This window comes from Heterodontus francisci, chromosome 29 (assembly GCF_036365525.1).
Source record: "Heterodontus francisci isolate sHetFra1 chromosome 29, sHetFra1.hap1, whole genome shotgun sequence".
NCBI lineage: Eukaryota > Metazoa > Chordata > Chondrichthyes > Heterodontiformes > Heterodontidae > Heterodontus > Heterodontus francisci.
Window position 1 is genome coordinate 70,982,623 of NC_090399.1, and position 19,934 is coordinate 71,002,556.

The following is a 19,934-nucleotide window of genomic DNA, read 5'->3' on the forward strand; positions in this document are numbered from 1 at the left end:
GCACTGATCCCTGCGGAACACCACTAGTCACAGCCCTCCATTCAGAAAAACACCCTTCCACTGCTACCCTCTGCCTTCTATGACCGAGACAGTTATGTATCCATCTTGCCAGCTCACCTCTGATCCTGTGTGACTTCACCTTTTGTATCAGTCTGCTGCGTATTTGGAGCATTTCTGTTTTTATTTCAGATTTCCAGCATCCACAGCACTTTTCTTGTATTTAAATGTTGGACCACGTATTTTTTAATATAAGTGAGAGCCATCAAGAGGGCACTGAGAAAGCCAGATTGGCAACAATCTTGCTGATTGTCACATGGCTCAGGTTAGGCTTGGAACAGAAACCCTGGTAACAGGGACAGAGAAGTGGCCAGCGCTCATTTGATTGGACAAGCTCAGTATTAGCAGGCCACCGGGGATGGGCAGAAAAACTGACAAGCTTTCTGGTTGTGCATCAGTGTGTGTGTGTGTTTTACCTTCTGGAAAGAGATAAAGTCAAGTCTTCTACAGAAGAAACAGAGAATTCCAAGGCAGAACAAAAGGCTACAACCAAACTCACTTTCCAGCAATTTCAATGGGGTCCATTGTGTTAATTCATCTTGTTTCCTGTATTTGAAAAAAAGCCTTCGAAACAAAATTCTCAACGCTGCCTGAAGAGAACTGTTCTCAGGGGGATTTTAATGGCCTGTCTGTGTGTGCGAGGAGGTTGGATTGTGTGCCAGTTTTGGTATATTGTGTCTCATCTACTGTTTTTTTCAGGGTTGGGCAAATGATCTGGCCGGGTGGTTTTTTTTCTGTCTGTAATAGAGCTCAGACCCAAAAATCCTTTTAATTCGGTTAACTGGTGAAGATATGGGTATGTGTGTGTGAGCGTGAGACGCAAAGGTAAAAATTTAATGTTGGGAGTTCATTTATGCTTCAATTCATTACTTGGTAAAACATGTTTTATAATAAATTAATAATTTTGTTGTCCGGGAAAGAAACCTGGTTAGTGTGTTCTAATCTGGGAAAGTAGATTATATGATTAACTATATCGATAAGTGGGAAAATAAAATAAACATGTTGTGACCGGTGGAGAAGTGGGACTGAATTAACAGTGCTCTCCTCTTCCCTTAGTCATAACAGTGGTGTGAGATGAGCTTTCTTGATTTTTTGGCCTCCTTGTCTCGAGAGACAATGGGAAAGCGCCTGAAGGTGGTCAGTGGTTTGTGGAGCAGCGCCTGGAGTGGCTATAAAGACCATTATTTGAGTGACAGACTCTTCCACAGGTGCTGCAGAAAAGATTGTTTGTCGGGGCTGTTACACAGTTGGCTCTCCCCTTGTGCTTCTGTCTTTTTTCCTGCCAACTGCTAAGTCTCTTCGACTCGCCACACTTTAGCCCCGCCTTTAAACTAAGATAGCACAAACTGAGGAAGAAGCCTGGGCCCATTCTGTTCTGTGTGGCTCGGTATCACACTGGGTGGGATCAGTAAACACAACGCAGGCCATGAATACAGCCAGTCCCCTTCCTACTCTGTGTGGCTCCATATCACACTGGGTGGGATCAGTTAACACAACGCAGGCCATGAATATTGCCAGTCCCCTTCCTACTCTGTGTGGCTCCATCTCAAACTGGGTGGGATCAGTTAACTCAACGCAGGCCATGAATACAACCAGTCCCCTTCCTACTTTGTGTGGCTCCATATCACACTGGGTGGGATCAGTTAACTCAACGCTGTTCACGAATACAACCAGTCCCTTTCCTACTCTGTGTGGCTCGGTTTCACACTGGGTGGGATCAGTTAACTCAACACAGGCCACGAATACAACCAGTCCCTTTCCTACTCTGTGTGGCTCGGTTTCACACTGGGTGGGATCAGTTAACTCAACGCTGTTCACGAATACAACCAGTCCCTTTCCTACTCTGTGTGGCTCCATATCACAGTGGGTGGGATCAGTTAACTCAACGTAGTTCACTAATACAGCCAGTCCCTTTCCTACTCTGTGTGACTCCATATCACACTGGGTGGGATCAGTTAACTCAACGTAGTTCACTAATACAACCAGTCCCTTTCCTACTCTGTGTGGCTCCATATCACAGTGGGTGGGATCAGTTAACTCAACGTAGTTCACTAATACAGCCAGTCCCTTTCCTACTCTGTGTGACTCCATATCACACTGGGTGGGATCAGTTAACTCAACGCAGGTCACGAATACAGCCAGTCCCCTTCCTACTCTGTGTGGCTCCATATCACAGTGGGTGGGATCAGTTAACTCAACGCAGGTCACGAATACATTCAGTCCCTTTCCTACTCTGTGTGGCTCCATATCACACTGGGTGGGATCAGTTAACTCAACACAGGCCACGAATACAATCAGTCCCTTTCCTACTCTGTGTGGCTCGGTTTCACACCAGGTGACATTGGCTAACACAACACAGGCTGGGGCTGGAGTCTGGGCCCGTCCTGCTCTGTGGACTCAGTAACACAACCCATAAAATGTGCTTTTTATAAACATTGCAGTGTAGTTAGCTCCTGTGTCCAACTATGTTTATTACTAGAGTATTTAATTGAGTGATCTCTTGAATCAAACAGGGTAACAGACGGGGGTCTGTCTGCAGAGGGTTTGGGGGTAAGCTCTGATTCCGACCTCTTTCTGGGCTGTAAGAAATAAAGAATGAATGAGACAGAGTGAAGCAATGTGGGAGAAGGGATGAAGGAAGAATTTGTCCTTGAACCTGATTAAAAGTGATCCAAACACAAGATCAGATTGAGATATCAACAACCAAACATGAACATAATCCGAGCTCCGAGACCTGGTCAGGTTCCAATTGACCACAATGAGGGATGAGTGGGAGGGACAATGTCACTGGAGTTATAGTTTCTTCCAAAACAATGACAAGGGTTTGCAGGGAGTGTGCGGTTGAAATAACTCAGTTAGGAGAGTGTTAGACTGAATATCTAATGACCCTCAGTCTCAGCAGTGGGTGATCATTTTGTGTCTCTTTCTTTGATTCCAATTCTTGAGCTCACAACCCCATTGAAACTATTAACCCCACATGGAATGGTTGGTTTGGAATAGAGAAACATTAAGAATTGAAAATGTTTAAAAAGAACTAGGAGCAGGAGTAGGCCATTCAGCCCCTCAAGCCTGCCCCACCATTCAATAAGATCATGATTGATCTGTCCCAGGCCTTAACTCCTCTTTCAGGCCTGCTCCGCCTAACGCTCGACTCCCCAAGATTTAAAAAATCTATCTACCTCCTCCTTAAATATATTTAGTGACCTAACCTCCACAACTATCTGAGGTAGAGAATTCCAGAGATTCACCACCCTCTGAGAGAAGAAATTCCTTCTCTTTTAAAGTTTTAAATGTGTGCTCCCTTATTCTGTATCTATGTCCCCTCGTTCGAGATTCCGCCACCAGTGGAAACATCTTCTCAACAGCTACCCTGTCGAGCCTCCTTAAAATCTTATATATTTCTATAAGATCACATCTCGTTCTTCTAAACTCAAATGAATAAAGGCCTAAGCTATTTAGCCGTTCTTTATAAGGCAGCCCCTTCATCCCAGGCATCAGTTTCGTGAACCTTTTCTGAATTGCCTGCAATGTTAGTATATCCTTCTTTAAATACGGGGACAAAAACTGTATGCAGTACCCCAGGTGTGGCCTCACCAACACCCTGTACAGTTGTAACAGGACTTCCCTATTTTTAAACTCTGACTCCCCAGCAATAAAGACCAAAATTCCATTTGTCTTAATTAATTGCTGCACCTGCATGCTAACATTTTGTGTTTCATGTACAAGAACACCCAGATCCCTCTGGACTGCAGTATTTTGTAGTCTTTCTCCATCTAAATAATAATCTGCCTTTTTATTCTTCCTACCAAAGTGGATTTTCTCACACTTTCCCTCATTGAACTCCATCTGCCAAGTTTTTGCCCACTCACTTCACCTATCTATATCCCTTTGTAGATTTTGTTTAGCCTCATCATTACACGCCTTCCCACCTATTTTTGTATCGCCAGCAAACTTGGATACATTACACTCTGTCCCTTCCGCTAAGTCATTAATGTAGAAAGTAAATAGCTGAGGCCCGAGGACCAATCCTTGTGGCACCCGACTAGTTACTGCTTTCCAACCAGAAAAAGACCCATTGATCCCGACTCTCTGCCTTCTGTGTGTTAGCCAATCCTCAATCCATTCCAACACATTACCCCCAATACCCTGAGCTCCTATTTTGTGCAATAACCTTTTATGTGACACCTTATCAAACGCCTTCTGAAATTTCCAAATATACAACATCGACTGGTTCACCTTTATCCACTCTGCTTGTTATACCCTCAAAGAACTCTAACAAATTTGTCAAAAATGATTTCCCTTTCGGAAAACCGTGTTGACTCTATTTGAATGCATTATGTTGTTCTAAATGTCCTGCTATTTCTTCCTTAATAATTGATTCAAGCATTTTCCCGATGACAGATGTTAAGCTAACTGGTCTGTAGTTTCCTGCTTTCTGCCTCCCTCCTTATTTACACCTTGCTCATCTATTATTGTTGGGATGTTTATAGTGAAGACACACAATATTGGTTTAAATGATCTGCCATTTCCCTGTTCCCTGTTATTAATTTCCCAATCTCATCCTCTCAGGGTCCCTCACCCATCGAAGCTCTTACTGTTTGTTTTTATATTTCTTGCCAATTTACTCTCATAATCAATTTTCTCCCTCTTTATTAGATTTTTAGATATCCGCTGCTGGTTTTTTAAAAATTCCCAATCCTCTGACCTACCACTTATTTTCACCACATTGTACGCCTTTGTTTTTGATTTGATACTCTCCTTAACTTTCTTTGTTATCCACGGGTGGGTGATCGTTTGCTTCGGGTCCTTCCTTCTGACTGGAATAAATGTTTGCTGAGTGTCATGAAATATTTGCTTAGAAGTCTGCCACTGCTCATCCACTGACTTCCCCTGTCGTCTGTTTTCCCAGCCCGCTTTAGACAACTCTTTCTTCATACCTCTGTAATTGCCATTGTTTAAGTTGAACACATAGGTTTGAGACCCAAGTTGCTCACCCTCAAACTGAATTTGAAATTCTACCATGTTATGATTGATTCACCCTAAATGATCCTTAACTATGAGATCTCTTATTAATCCTACCTCATTACACAATAACAAATCTAAAATAGACTGTTCCATGGTATGTTCTGCAACATATTGCTCTAAGTAACAATCTTTGAGGCACTCTACAAATTTGTCTTCCATGTTACCCTTGCCAATTTGATTTGTCCAGTCTATATGCAGAATAAAATTACCCATGATAATTGCAGTGCCCTTCTTAAACACCTCCAATATTTCCTAATTTATATCTTGTCCGACAGCGAGGAAACTCTTCGGGGACCTAATGATCACTTTCACGCATGATTTCTTTCCCTTGCTATTCCTTTTTTCCACCCAAACTGATTCTACATCACGATCTATTACACCTATATCATTACTCACAACTGATCCCTTCCTTTAATAACAAAGCTACTTCACCTCCTTTTCCTTTCTGCCTATTCTTCTGGAACGTTGAATATATTTGAACATTTCGATTACAGTCTTGGTCATCCTGCAACCACGTCTCAGTGATAGCTATCAAATCATATTCATTTATTTCTATCTGTGCCATCAGCTCATCTATCTTGTTGCAAATGCAACGTACATTCAGATAAAGAGGCTTAAGCTTTGACTTTTTACCATTTTAACCTACTCTGGTTCTAATTTCTGCTGTAATCTTGTGCTTGTATTCTCTGTCCCTTCCTGTCACTCTCTGACTAATGTATGCTCCTTCACTACCCTGCACCTCTGCTCTCTCATTACTTTTCAACGTTTTTGACTACCCTTCAATTAAACCCGCCCCCCCTCCCCACTATTTCGTTTAATGCCTTATCTACAACCCTAGTTATACGATCGCCAGGACACTGGTCCCAGCATGGTTCAAGTGAAGCCCATTCCAACGGAACAGTTCTCTTTCCCCAGTACTGGTACTAGTGTTCCCTGAATCGGAACCCATTTCTCCCACACCAATCCTTGAGCCACACATTTACCTCTCAAATCTTATTTACCCTATGCCAATTTGCACATGACTCAGGTATTAATCCGGAGATTATTACCTTTCTGGTTCTGCCTTTTAATTTGGCCCCGAGCTGCTCATAGTCCCTCAGCAGAACCTCTTTCCTAGTCCTACCGATGTCGTTGGTACCTACGTGGACCACAACAACTGGATCTTTTCCCTCTCACTCCAAGTTCCTCTCCAGCCCAGAAGAGATGTTCTTTAACCTTGGCACCAGGTAGGCAACTTAGCCTTCGGGACTCTCTATCTTTGCTGCAGAGAACAGTATCTATAACCCTAACTATGCTATCCCCAATTACAACTACATTTCTCTTTTCTCCCCCCACTTGAATGGCGCTCTGAACCACGATGCTGTGGTCATTTTGCTCATCCTCCCTGCAGTCTGTGCCCTCGTCCACACCGGGAGCAAGAACCCATACCTATTGAATAAGGGCAGTGGCTGAGGCTCCTCCAAAGCTAAATTCTGGATCCCCACACCTGCCTCACTCGCAGTCACTCGCTCCTGTCCCTGATCACGGTCCAGATTGGATGTAATTAATCTGAGGGGTGTAACTGTCTCCTGAAACACAGTGTGCAGGTAACTCTCCCCCTCCCTGATGTGTCACAGTGTCTGCAGCTCGGACTCCAGCTCATCAACACTGAGCCGAAGTTCCTCGAGCAGCCAACACTTGCTGCAAATGTGGTCATTGTGGATCGCACCAGCGTCCATCAGCTCCCACATTCTACAGCTGCAACATATCGCCTGCCCAGCCATCTCTATTCTATTTAATTAATTAATTTGGATCACAGTATCTAAGGAAAAGATATCCGTACCCTTGTATAAAGTATGCCTAGAGAGTACTTAATATCTGGGATCGTAACTGTTGGTGTTGTCCACAGTTTACCAGTAAAGAGAATTGATCTACTCCTAGGAAATGATTTGGCTGGATCAAAAATATCAGTTTCTCCTATAGTTACAGCGGAATCATGTGAAATTATGGAAACAGAGCAATTACAGGAGCAAGTTCTGGGAATATTTCTGGCGTGTGTAGTTACCCGAGCAATGGTGAAACAGGCTCCATTGTCGGAGGTAAAAGGGGCACCACAAATCGGTAGCCAAGTATCTGAAACCTTATTTGGGGATTTAGATAATCCAAATGAGTTGTTTAACAGATCGTCTATCACTGCAGCACAGCAAGCTGATCCAGAGATCTACCGAATAGCATAGACGGCTCTGTCAGAAACTGAGGCGAAAGGCTATTCTATGGCAAACGGGGTTTTGAGAAGGAAATAGAGACTGCCTCATAGGCCTGTTGATAAAGACTGGACAGTTGTTGAACAGATAAAACCACAACCTACCATAATACCAGGGGATGGAAGTATTAGTGTTGTTAACGTCACAGGGAGACCCAGTGAAAGCAGTGGTTCAGTGGCCCATATGGAGTGATCAAAAGAGTGGGTAAGGTTGATTAATTGATTGCCACCCCTGATTGCTGGAAGGAGAACAGGTTGTGACACATTAATATGCTCAAACCATATTACCACAGGGAGGAGGATAAGCCAGTACAGTTATGTCAGGTAATTGGGACTGTGGAGAAGGAAAAGGATAGTGAGGACGAGGCAGAGGTAGGCCTAGGAAATTTTGAGATTGAACCTCGAATTATCCCATTAGCGAATGTAAAATGGCTAAGAAAATTAAACCATAGGCTTTTATACTCAGAGGCGGTACATAACTAGTCACTGCCTGCCATTCGGAAAAAGAGCTGCTTATTCCTACTCTTTGTTTCCTGTCTGCCAACCAATGTTCTATCGATCGCAGACACTGCCCCCAATCTCATGCGCTTTAATTTTACACACTAATCTCTTATGTGGGACTTTGTCAAAAGCCTTCTGAAAGTCCAAATAAACCACATCCACTGGCTCCCCCTCATCAACTCTACTAGTTACATCTTCAAAGAATACTAGCAGATTTTTCAAGCATGATTTCCTATTCGTAAATCCATGCTGACTCCATCCAATTCTACCACTGTTCTTCAATTGCTCTGCTATAAAATCTTTGATAATGGACTCAAGAATTTTCCCCACTACCCATGTCGGGCTGACTGGTCTATAATTCCCCGCTTTCTCTCTACGTCTCTTTGTAAATAGTGGGGTTACGTTAGCTACCCTCCAATCTGTAAGAACTATTCCAGAGTTGATAGAATCTTGGAAGGTGGCCACCAATGTATCCATTATGTCTAGGGCCACTTCCTTAAATACTTTGGGATGCAGATTATCAGGCCGTGGGGATTTATTGGCCTTCAGTTCTATCAATTTCCCCAGCACCATTTCTCTGCTAATATTGATTTCCTTCAGTTCCTCCCTCTCACTAAATCCTGTGTTCCCCAACATTTCTGGTATGATATTTGTGTCCTCTTTTGTGAAAACAGAACCAAAGTATGCATTTAGTTGGTCAGCCATTTCTTTGTTCTCCATAATAAATGCCCCTGTTTCTGACTGTAAGGGACCTCTATTTTTCTTCACCAATCTTTTTCTTTTCACATACCTATAGAATTTTTTACAGTCAGTTTTTATGTTCCTCACAAGCTTACTCTCGTACTCTATTTTCCCCTTCTTAATCAATCCCTAGGTCCTCCTTTGATGAATTCTTTCCTTCTCCCAATCCTCAGGTCCGTTTTTTTTTCTGGCGAATTGTATGCCTCTTCCTTGGATCTAATGCTATCTCTAATTTCCCTTGTAAACCATGGTTTGGCTATCTTTCCCGTTTTACTTTTGTGGCAGACAGGAATAGACAGTTGTTGCAGTTCATCCATGTGCTCTTTGAAAGTTTGCCATTATCTATCCACCGTCATCCCTTGAAGTAACATTTCCCAATCCATCATGGCAAACTCGCGCCTCATACCTTTGTATTTTCCTTTATTAAGATTCAGGACCCGAGTCTCAGAATCAACTACATCACTCTCCATCTTGATGAAGAAATTTATCATATTATGGTTGCTCATCCCCAAAGGGGCCTCGCACAACTGGATTGTCAATTAATCCTCTCTCATTACACAATACTTAAAGAGACAGATGTGTCAGAGGGATACTGTCAAATTCCTTTGAAACCCCAGAGTAAAATCAGCTTCTGTTACACCGGGTAAGGTTTTCCAGTGTCAAGTGATGAAACATAGGTTAAGGGGTACTCGAGAAACTTCTCAGAGATTAGTGAACCCAGTAGTGGTCAGTGCTCCTAGCTCTGCAGTTCACCTGGCTGAGGTGATGGACAATAGGGATACTTGAAAGGAAAACACAAAACAATTGGAAAAATATGCTTGTAAATTTGAAATGGGCTAATTGGATCAACCTTTTCAAAATTTAAAGCCATAATGTTCTGCTGGAACTTGTGGTTGCCGTCTAGACATTTTTTTTAGAAATGTGTATATCTGTAATTGCGGGGGAAAAAATATGTTCTTTTTTTAACCGATCGTAATGAAATGTTTTCCAGGAATGGCGTTTCATTCCACCAGGGGTTTGGTGGAGTTGTTCTGGTCCTGTAGTTTATTTTTCCCGTGAAAATGCGGTGTACCTTTAAGGTTTGCAAAGGATTAGTACTGCTTTCAGAACCAACAGTTCTCCAGATTTATCAAGAAGTTGCATTTTCATTGCCATGGATACAACCACTTGGATTGAGCATCATGCGATACATTTGTTACAATTCAATTTTGAACTGGCTTTTCGCTGAACACAGTTTGTTCTAAGAGGGAACATAGACAGATAGCTCATGTTAGCCCCTGAAAAAAGAGCTCTCAGCCATGTAAACTGAAGGAAGAGAATGTTAGTCTGTTTAATGGTTATTATCTCTCAAAATTTAAAAAAAAAGTCAAGCCAAAAAGGAGATCTCTGATAACCTGAACTGGAGGAAAGGAAGTTAATACATGATAATTTTTTTATCCCTCAAAAGCTCTAAAGGCAGAGTGATTCTATTGAAAATGTTTGCAAGTTGTTAATTGTTGAAATCCATTGCTGAAGAAAGAAGCATCACTTAATGCTGGAGTAAGACTACAGACTGTTCTACTGTGAAAGAACCTTTTTTCCCCATTGGACGGCTGTGAGGACTTCAAGCAACATTGGACTGTAAATTTGCAAGGACTCGAATTGTTTCTATTAAAATGTAGGTTATATCTTCATAGTGTTTTTGAGAATTTAGTTTTTTAAAAAATGTAACAGTAAATTTGTTGTTTTAAAGACACCCGGTTTGCTTAGCCTCATTCGGGGGTTAATAGAAAGCACAATTTGGCTGGGTCTTTCTTTAATTTGGAAAGTTTAAAATGATATGTTAGGCGATCTGTGGAGAGACGGGATTGAATTAACTGTGCATTTCTCCCACCACAATCAGAATCGTATATTTTGATTGGGGAATTTGACTGGAGCAGTCGGTCGCAACAATATACTGTCTTCAGGATGCCTATCACATAGAATAGCACGTAAATATTTAACAAAGAGAATCTCATCCACTGTCTCCACAAGGGCCAGTGTTTCAGTAGACAGAGTACTTTTAAGTCCATTTTATTTTCTTACCTTCTCAAGCTATGGGACATTTCCAAAACTCACCCATCAAATTTATTATGAATCAAGCTGGACGAGAATGTCCACCAGGAAGATTAGCATGTGAAGCATTGTTAAAAAATCACCAGCTTCATGTTCTCTGGGTAACCGAATAATAGGAACTTAAGTACGCAATCATCCAGATTTAATTTTCTTCATGTTTTATTTGCCCTGAAACATTCCCCACTTTAGGTTATTTCATCGAAGTAGTTAACTCCAATACATCAAAAGTAGCTTCTGGTCAAATCTGAGTGAACAACTAGTTCAACTGAAAAATTAAGCTTAGCAATTGTCCGGTTTTTTTTCCTGAGATTAAAAAGTCTTCATTCTTTGAGGACCGAGTATGATTGGAATACCATCCTCTAAACAGGATTGTTGACTTGAAGTTATTCCAGAACTACTTTGCTTGATATGTAAACCAATATATTTAAAAACTCTCCAAACTGACACAATTTTAAATTCCAGGCTAATTTTATTGATAACATATTTCTCAAATTCCGCAGAACCATCCCATAAGAAAATATTATCATGTATCATGATGATGGCTAAATGTTCCCCTTTATGATGCCAATGAAAAATTGCAGGATTTGCTTTTAGCTGAACACATCTCACTGAAAAGTACCGAACTATGGAGGCATCATTCAGACCATAGACACAGTTATTCAGTCTCCAATGCTTTCTTACTGCATCGGCTGAGTCTTTGGGTAGTTGCAGAAACACTTGTCTCTGAAAAATAGTACCGTACAGAGATACGGTGTATATGTCAACTTACCTATCCTCCCATGACTATGTGTCCAAAAAAATCTGAAGGTTTTTTAAAGTTACATTTCCAGCTGTGGGAGTGTCCATTCAAACATCTGTATTGTACAGTTATTCTTCAAAACACTGAGCACCTCGACTCGCTTTCGACTTACAAGTCAAAGTTACAAGGCGCTTTTCAGCACAAAACAACTGTTATGACCAGGTGAGAAAGGTGTCAAAGGGGCATTTTACTGTATTCACCTGGTCTTATTGTAGCAGAGTCTGATTTTTAAACACACTGTATTTTTAGCTCCCCCTTGATGAATCCTTGTTCACTTCTTTCCAATTAAAAGGTAAATAAATCAAACAAACAGGTTTTCTCAGGTTTAACGAAGAAAAGTGAAATGTTATTAAACTTACTTAACTCTAATTCAGTTAATGTCTATGGATATACGACTTGCCCACGCTTGCATGCACAAGTGATATGCACATGCAGATAGGGACAGAGAAGAGAAGAAAATATAAGGTGAAAGGGTTGATGCAGTCTCTGAAGGGGGATTCTTGTGACTGCTTCTGGGTTTCCAGCTCACTGTTGAGTCGGTGATTGACAACAGCTCTTAATTTTCGTTGGGGCTCATGTGACTAAATTTGTCTGACCAATCCTACCATTGTGTATTTGTCTTATTCTAGCAGATCCTGGAATGTCTACTCTACACGCAATACCTGGTGATCAAAGGCCTGTTGTGGATTAAATTGGAGCAGGGAATAGTCCCTTTGTCCTTTGAAGTACTGTCTGTTGATAAGCAAATGTCTCTCCAGCTAAAATCGGGCATTTTTTTTTTAAAGCCAGTTCTTTCTTCCCAACAACAGTTTTTAAAATCAATGTTCATGCGGTGAAATTAATATTCCTCATTCTTGGCAGGTGGGGCCTGCATGACACCTCCACTCCCAAGGGAATGAAATGCAATTTGAAACAAATACACATTTCATTAAAAAGTTGTGAGAGAAATATAAGATACAGGAAAAAGAAACCATGCATTTCTCTCATTCACTTCGATTCATTCATGAATCATAAAACTTATTAAAATTGTCTTTTCTGGGTGCCTGTGCTGCTTTAATTTCCCCTTTTGGCATCCCAACAAAGATGTGTTTCTTGAGGGAAGCTTTTGTTCAGTTTTCCCATTTCTATGGCTGCTTATGGTCTTTGAGATGATTAGGCATTTGACTTCAGGGGATGAGTAGTTCTGATTGTGGGGGAGGATTCTTTGTGAATTTCCCCTTTGTTCTCTTGGACACCTCTGTCTGCAGGTATTTGTCTGGACTCTACTGTGGCATTTCAGCGAGGTGAGACATTACCCTCATGGCTTCTCTGCCACTGAGAGGTCTTTCTTTGTCTCTGCAGGTTCCTGTAAATGCTGTTACCAGCTCTGGTGGGGTGCCTTTAGAGTCTGCATTTACAGAGGAGTATGTGGGGTCTAACCTTTCGCTTTTTGGAGTTGGCTGACTGGACTGGAGGGGTTTTCATCCGGGATTCTTCGCAGACTTCCTTTAATCTGCCCTCTTGGTCACTTTTTTCCCCTTCTCTTTCTAAACTTTTGCCAGCTTTGTGCCTGCCTGTCCCATTTCTTTATCAGCGGGAGTCCCTCACAATTCACCAGCCTTCTGCTGGAGAGTCCTCCTATCATTGGTACAGTACTTGGGGGTTCAGATTTCGCTGTAGGTTGTGTTTGCCCCTCAACCTCGCACATGTGGCAACTCCTGCAGCACTCCATCACATCTTTGTGGAATTTTGGCCAGTCAAACTACTGTCTTATACAGGCTTTGTTCTTTTGTATACCAGCATGTACAGCCACTATAGCCTCGTGGGCCCTTTTTAATATTTATCTCCGGTACCTCAGCGCCACTACCAACTAGTGAGCTACTGCCCACTCTTTGCTCTCAGGTCTGTGAGGAGAACTCAATTTCCTCATCAGTACCTCATTCTTTAAATAGTAGAAATCAGGGACTCCCTCTGCTTCACTTTCAGATTGGGCAGCCTGTGTTAACTTTCTCAATACTGGGTCAGCTCGCTGAGCCTCACCTCGGGTAAATCCATTTAATCCATTCCCTGGGTCTCCTAACTTCCCAAGGAAAGTCTCAGACAGACAGATTTAGTCATCTGTCTGCAGTGTTAATTCAGTCTCCTCTGGGGGAGCTGGTTTGATCAAAGCCTGTTCCATTACACATTCAGGGAAACTGCAGGGGACTGTCTCCTGCCACTGCCCTGTCTCTCGGACCTCCTGCGGTCTTTCTTTCACTACTGCGGGGGACTAACACCTTCATCCCCATCAGATCATTATCTAGGAGCAGGTCAACACTGTCCACAGGCAAACAAGGGACAATCCCGACAGTCACCAGTCCTGAAACTAGGTCACACTCCAGGTGCACCCGGTGTACAGGTATAGTCATACACTGCCCTCCAATACCATACACCACCATTCTGGTGTTCACTGCACTCTCTGGGGGGAAGGTCATGCCTTTTCCCAGTAAAAAGTATCTGGTGACCCCTGTGTCTCTGAGAATTACTATGGGATTGCTTGTACCACTCGAGGGATATGAGGTTATTTGCCCTTGAAACACAAAACCCTGTTAACCTTCAGGAATCCTATTAACTTTTCCTGCTCTTGCAGCTGTAAGCTTCCTGGGTTGCACTCTTCCTGCAGTTAAAGCCACAGCTTGTTCTGCTGTGCTTTCCATCAGGGTCCCTTCGTCACTGAGCGGGTTTGCCCTGAGCAACCGTATCGGTTTTCCTTTTAGTTTCCAGCAGTTCGCTTTTAAATGCCCTGCTTTATAACAATGGAAGCACACAGGTCTCCGGGTCTCACTCTTGTCACAGCACCTTCCTTTTTGGCTGGAGGAGTGCCCCATGTGTCTCCTGCTTTCCTTTCTCTCCCAGGTTTGCCTGGGCTTCGATCACCTTCCCACACTTTGTCCTTTTCGGATTTGTGGGGGTGACTGGGAAAGTTTCTCCCATGGGAAACTGACTGATAAATTAAAGCAAACTGATTGGCTAAAACGGCCGTTTGCCGGGCTCTCTAAACCCACTGCTCCTCCACATGAGACTTTATTGAGAATGGGAGGGAGTTTTTAAATTCCTCTAACAGAATTACATCTCTGAGAGTCTCACAGCTGTGCTGTTCTTTATGAGTTCTCAGCCACTGGTCAAAAGCCAGCTGCTTACTTCTTTCAAACTCCAGATAAGTTTGATTGGATTGCTTCTTTGTGGTTCTAAACTTTTGGCAATAGACTTCACATACAATTCCATATGCCCCGAGGATAGTATTTTTGGTCAGTTCATTATTTGATGAACTCTCATCTGACAGCAAGAAATAAACCTCATGGGCCTATCCTGTTAATTTGCTTTGCAGTAAAAGAGACCAGCTCTAGGTTGGCCATATTGAGCTGCCTTGCCAGTTTCTCAAAAGACACAAAAAATGACTCCACTTTGTCCTCATTGAATTCTGGAATTAATTTGGTTCGTTCTAACAATTTTGTACCATGCCCAGAATTAGACTCCTCCATATTGGCCATGCTTTCACTGGGTTACTCTGTCACCCCCTAGTTAACTCAAGCCACTTCAACTCTTTCTCTTCATATTCTTTCTGGAATATTCTTTCTTTCTCCCTCTCCTGTCTCTCTCTCTCTTTCTGCTCTAATTTAGGATTCCTTTGTTTCAGTTATATAAGCACAAAGAAAAAAGAACAAAGAAAATGACAGCACAGGAACAGGACCTTCGGCCCTCCAAGCCTGCGCCGATCCAGATCCTCTATCTAAACATGTCGCCTATTTTCTAAGGGTCTGTATCTCTTTGCTTCCTGCCCATTCATGTATCTGTCTAGATACATCTTAAAAGACGCCATCGTGTTCGCATCTGCCACCTCCGCTGGCAACGCGTTCCAGGCACCCACCACCCTCTGCATAAAGAACTTTCCACGCATATCCCCCCTAAACTTTTCCCCTCTCACTTTGAACTCGTGACCCCTAGTAATTGAATCCCCCACTCTGGGAAAAAGCTTCTTGTTATCCACCCTATCAATACCTCTCATGATTTTGTACACCTTAATCAGGTCCCCCCTCAACCTCCATCTTCCTAATGAAAATAATCCTAATCTACTCAACCTCTCTTCATAGCTAGCGCCCTCCATACCAGGCAACATCCTGGTGAACCTCCTCTGCACCCTCTCCAAATCATCTAAATCCTTTTGGTAATGTGGCGACCAGAACTGCATGCAGTATTCCAAATGTGGCCGAACCAAAGTCTTGTACAACTGTAACATGACCTGCCAACCCTTGTACTCAATACCCCGTCCGATGAAGGAAAGCATGCCGTATGCCTTCTTGACCACTCTATTGACCTGCGTTGTCACCTTCAGGGAACAATGGACCTGAACACCCAAATCTCTCTGTCCATCAATTTTCCCCAGGACTTTTCCATTTACTGTATCGTTCACTCTTGAATTGGATCTTCCAAAATGCATCACCTCGCATTTGCCCTGATTGAACTCCATCTGCCATTTCTCTGCCCAACTCTCCAATCTATCTATATTCTGCTGTATTCTCTGACAGTCCCCTTCACTGTCTGCTACTCCACCAATCTTAGTGTCGTCTGCAAACTTGCTAATCAGACCACCTATACTTCCCTCCAAATCATTTATGCATATCACAAACAACAGTGGTCCCAGCACGGATCCCTGTGGAACACCACTGGTCACACGTCTCCATTTTGAGAAACTCCCTTCCACTGCTACTCTCTGTCTCCTGTTGCCCAGCCAGTTCTTTATCCATCTAGCTAGTACACCCTGGACCCCATGCGAGTTCACTTTCTCCATCAGCCTACCATGGGGAACCTTATCAAACGCCTTACTGAAGTCTATGTATATGACATCTACAGCCCTTCCCTCATCAATCAACTTTGTCACTTCCTCAAAGAATTCTATTAAGTTGGTAAGACATGACCTTCGCTGCACAAAACCATGTTTCCTATCACTGATAAGCCCATTTTCTTCCAAATGGGAATAGATCCTATCCCTCAGTATCTTCTCCAGCAGCTTCCCTACCACTGACATCAGGCTCACCGGTCTATAATTACCTGGATTATCCCTGTTACCCTTCTTAGACAAGGGGACAACATTCGCAATTCTCCAGTCCTCCGGGACCTCACCTGTGTTTAAGGATGCTGCAATGATATCTATTAAGGCCCCAGCTATTTCCTCTCTCGCTTCCCTCAGTAACCTGGGATAGATCCCATCCAGACCTGGGGACTTGTCCACCTTAATGCCTTTTAGAATACCCAACACTTCCTCCCTCCTTATGCCGACTTGACCTACAGTAATCAGACATCTGTCCCTAACCTCAACATCCGTCATGTGCCTCTCCTCAGTGAATACCGATGCAAAGTTCTCGTTTAGAATCTCACCCATTTTCTCTGACTCCATGCATAACATTCCTCCTTTGTCCTTGAGTGGGCCAATCCTTTCTCTAGTTACCCTCTTGCTCCTTATATATGAATAAAAGGCTTTGGGATTTTCCTTAACCCTGTTTGCTAAAGATATTTCATGACCCCTTTTAGCCCTCTTAATTCCTCGTTTCAGATTGGTCCGACATTCCCGATATTCTTTCAAAGCTTCGTCTTTCTTCAGCCTCCTAGACCTTATGTATGCTTCCTTTTTCCTATTAGCTAGTCTCACAATTTCACCTGTCATCCATGGTTCCCTAATCTTGCCATTTCTATCCCTCATTTTCACAGGAACATGTCTCTCCTGCACGCTAATCAACCTCTCTTTAAAAGCCGACCACATATCAAATGTGGATTTACCTTCAAATAGCTGCTCCCAATCTACATTCCCCAGCTCCTGCCGAATTTTGGTATAGTTGGCCTTCCCCCAATTTAGCACTCTTCCTTTAGGACCACTCTCGTCTTTGTCCATGAGTATTCTAAAACTTACGGAATTGTGATCACTACTCCCAAAGTAGTCCCCTACTGAAACTTCAACCACTTGGCCGGGCTCATTCCCCAACACCAGGTCCAGTATGGCCCCTTCCCGAGTTGGACTATTTACAAACTGCTCCAGAAAACCCTCCTGGATGCTCCTTACAGATTCTGCTCCATCTTGACCTCTGACACAAGTGAATCCCAGTCAATGTTGGGAAAATTAAAATCTCCTATCACCACCACCCTGTTGCTCCTACATCTTTCCATAATCTGTTTACATATTTGTACCTCTATCTCACGCTCGCTGTTGGGAGACCTCTAGTACAGCCCCAACATTGTTACCGCACACTTCCTATTTCTGAGTTCTGCCCATATTGCCTCACTGCTCGAGTCCTCCATAGTGCCCTCCTTCAGCACAGCTGTGATATCCTCTTTGACCAGTAATGCAACTCCTCCACCCCTTTTACCTCCCTCTCTATCCCACCTGAAGCATCGATATCCTGGGATATTTAGTTGCCAATCATGCCCTTCCCTCAACCAGGTCTCAGTAATAGCAATAACATCATACTCCCAGGTACTAATCCAAGCCCTAAGTTCATCTGCCTTACCTACTGCACTTCTTGCATTAAAACAAATGCACCTCAGACCACCAGTCCCTTTGCGTTCATCATCTGCTCCCTGCCTACTCTTTCCCTTAGTCACACTGACTTCATTATCTAGTTCCTTACAGGCTTTAGTTACTACCTCCTTACTGTCCACTGACCTCCTCATTTGGTTCCCATCCCCCTGCCACAGTAGTTTAAACCCTCCCCAAAAGCATTAGCAAAAGCACCTCCAAGGACATTGGTTCCAGTCCGGCCCAGGTGTAGACCGTCCAATTTGTAATAGTCCCACCTCCCCCAGAACAGGTCCCAATGTCCCAAAAATCTGAACCCCTCCCTATTGCACCATCTCTCAAGCCACGCATTCATCCTGACTATTCTTTCATTTCTACTCTGACTATCACGTGGCACTGGTAGCAATCCTGAGATTACTACCTCTGAGGTCCTACTTTTTAACTTGGCTCCTAACTCCCTAAATTCTGCTTGTAGGACCTCATCCCGTTTTTTACCTATATCATTGGTGCCTATGTGCACAACGACAACTGGCTGTTCACCCTCCCCCTTCAGAATGTTCTGCAGCCGATCTGCGACATCCCTGACCCGTGCACCTGGGAGGCAACATACCATTCGAAAGTCTCGTTTTCGACCACAGAACCGCCTATCTACTCCCCTTACAATCGAATCCCCTATGACTATAGCCCTTCCACTCTTGTTCCCGCCCTTCCGAACAGCAGAGCCAGCCACAGTGCCATGAACCTGGCTACCGCTGCCTTCCCCTGGTGAGCCATCTCCCTCAACAGTATCCAAAACGGTATACCTGTTTTGGAGGGAGATGACCGCAGGGGACACCTGCGCTGCCTTCCTGCTCTTTCTCTGCCTTTTGGTCACCCATTCCCTTTCTCCCTCTGCAATCCTAATCTGCGGTGTGACCAATTCGCTACACGTGCTATCCACGACCTCCTCAGCATCGCGGATGCTCCAAAGTGAGTACATCCGCAGCTCCAGAGCCGTCATGCGGTCTAACAAGAGCTGCAGCTGGACACACTTCCAGCACGTGAAGGAGTCAGGGACATCAGCCATGTCCCTGAGCTCCCACATTGAGCAAGAGGAGCATAAGACGGGTCTGAGATCTCCTGCCATTTTTAATCTTAAGCTTAACTTAGTCTTAACTTAGATAAATGAAAAAGGAACGAAAAGTTTTTACCAATCACACGATTGGTAAGTACCCTGTCTTGGTCCACTTCTAACATTGCTTCTGCTTCTTCAGATTCAAGGGAAAAATGGTTGGCCACAAGTCTTATTAGTTCAGACTTTCTAGCCTTGTGACGTTCAGTGATCTCACACTGCTCAGACATTTTCCTCAACTCCTCCATAGACAGTGTTTTTAACATATCCTAAGTTATTTCACCCTGGCTTGAGAACTACTAGGTTCAATTGCAGACATGTTAGTTTTCAATCACACACAACCACCAGAAAACCTGTACTGAAATGTGATATTTTTGATTCGGAATGATTTGCCTTCCCACTTCCATTTGCCCTCGATTGTCTGTGGGTCACTTCTGGATGCTCGCACCCAATTTTTTTGTTATGACCAGGTGAGAAAGGTGTCTAGGGGTATTTTACTGTCTTCACCTGGTCTTATTGTAACAGAGTTTAATTTTTAAACACAATGTATTTTTAGTTCCCCCTTGATGAATCCTTGATTATTCCTTTCCAATTATAAGGCAAAGAAATCAAACAAACAGGATTTCTCAGGTTGAAAGAAGAAAAGTGAAATGTTATTAAACTTACTTAACTCTAACTATGCGTTCAGATATATGACGCGCCCATGATAGCGTGCACACGTGATGTACACATGCAGATGGGGACAGAGAAGAGAAGAAAGTATAAGGTGAAAGGGTTGATGCAGTCTCTAAAGGGGGTTTCTTGTGACCTTTTCTCTGTTTCACGCTCACTGCAGAGT